This window comes from Miniopterus natalensis, chromosome 11, assembly GCF_054644295.1.
Source record: "Miniopterus natalensis isolate mMinNat1 chromosome 11, mMinNat1.hap1, whole genome shotgun sequence".
Classification (NCBI taxonomy): domain Eukaryota; kingdom Metazoa; phylum Chordata; class Mammalia; order Chiroptera; family Miniopteridae; genus Miniopterus; species Miniopterus natalensis.
In genome coordinates, this window is record NC_142091.1 from 41,997,571 (window position 1) to 41,999,458 (window position 1,888).

The following is a 1,888-nucleotide window of genomic DNA, read 5'->3' on the forward strand; positions in this document are numbered from 1 at the left end:
GTGGCCAACCCACTGTACTGGTCAGTTTCTCCATTTTCCACCCCATTGGTATCCTCTCTCTCCACCTGTATCCTAATTTCCAAGACTCCCTGAAAGTGATGAGGTTACATAGGGTAGACTAGAAGCTGTCATTGCCCTATATTATTGCAAACACTCTTCTCCTGCTGTCCTGCAGGTGCTTTGTGGGGCAGGACTCTGCTTTCTCTGAGAACACCCTGACCCTCAAGGAGGTACATACAGGCAAGAAATACATATCAACAGCCAGAAGGATAATCACAGGCCAGAGGACAATAAGGTGGAAGCCTGGTCCCCAGCTTTATTTGTACTAGAAGGAACATTTCTGTAGAAATAGCCGAGACTCGATAGCTGGATTTTTATCTCTATTGCTTTCCAGATATGTGATCTTTGTTGGTTACCTCTCTTAAAAGCATTTTTTTTTTCACTACATTAAATGTGAGTAATGATGCCTGCAGGGATGTTGTGAAGATTAAATTAACTAAATATAATTGCCTAGGCTCAAAGCAGTTACTCAAGAAATATGTGTTTCTCCCTCATGCCTACCTCCACCTGAACCAGGCAAAGACAAAAAAAGGAAGGTGTCTGGAACAGTTATGAAGTGAGCCTTCATGTATGTAATAAATATTCCTCACAGGCATCTCTCTACATTGCTGCCTGGGCAAAATCACTGAGAAGAAAGGGGAGAGGACTTAGAAACCTTTGCTACATATTCCCATCCCTCTGTGCAGCAGTCTCTGAATTCCTTGTTTTATCTCTTTGGTCTGGGCCCCATAAGCAATAGGGTTCAAGGCAGGGGGTATGAGGTGATGCAGGACATGGGGCAGGATCAGGATGTCCATGGGGACCCTCTTTCTGGACACATTTGTCAACACCACCACCAGCAGAATGCTGCTGAAGAAGAGGGTGAGGGTGAAGTGGGAGCCACACGTGCTCAGGGCTTTGACTGCGGCACCCTCAGCCTTGAACCTAAGCACAGCTCTTAGAATGAAGGTGTAAGAGAGGGAGATGAGGGTGAAATCTGAGCCCAGTAAGGTCCAACCAGCCACGAACTGGTAGAGTCTGTTCAGGGTGAAATTGTCACAGGAGAGCCTGGACACAGACAGGTTGGCACAGATGCAGTTCTCAATGACATTTTTTTCCACAGTAACGGAGCTGGGCAGTGAGAATAGGAATGGGTGCACAAAGAACAGTATTTCGTGTGACAATGAAGACACCAGCCTTGACCACAAATCCGTTAGTGATGATGGATGGGTATCATAATGGGTGGCAGATGGCCACATAGCGGTCATAGGCCATGACCATGAAAGTGCAGGACTCCATGGGGAGGAAACTGTTCATGATGAACATCTGGAGGAAGCAGGCAGAGAAGCTGATGGACCTGAGGTCAAACCAGAAGATGGCCAGGACCTTGGGGATGACAGTGAGGCAGAGCACGATGTCCAGCAGAGAGAGGAGGCTGAGCAGGTAGTACATGGGCTCGTGCAGGGAGGCCTCCAGCCAAATGGTGATCAGGATGGTGGTGTTGGCCACCATGGCCAGGAGGAAGAGGAGGCTGAGGGGCAGGGACAGCCAGTGCTGCCAGCTCTGGTAGTTAGGGAAGCAGATGAGGAGGATTTTGGAGACTGGAGCAGTGGAGCAGTTGCTGGGTGAGGCCACTGAATGCATATTAAGCTGAGAAAGCTTCTCTTAACTATTTGTATGGGCAGATATAAGAGGTAATTTTTTAAATTGGCTTCAAAAATAGCCTTCTCACTTACTTTTTAGAAAGCTAATTATATATAGGAGACTTCCCAAATAAGGCCAATTCCAGTCAATATTTTATTTTATTTTATTTTGTTTTTAATGAAGTAATCAGGAATGTTTAATATTC

The 1,888-nt window shown here is 46.2% G+C and overlaps 1 pseudogene; it reads right to left on the minus strand.

Moving 5' to 3' along the window:
- Positions 1 to 707: 707 nt before the first annotated feature.
- LOC107540472 (olfactory receptor 56A1-like) lies at positions 708 to 1,683 on the minus strand (annotated as a pseudogene).
- Positions 1,684 to 1,888: the final 205 nt, after the last annotated feature.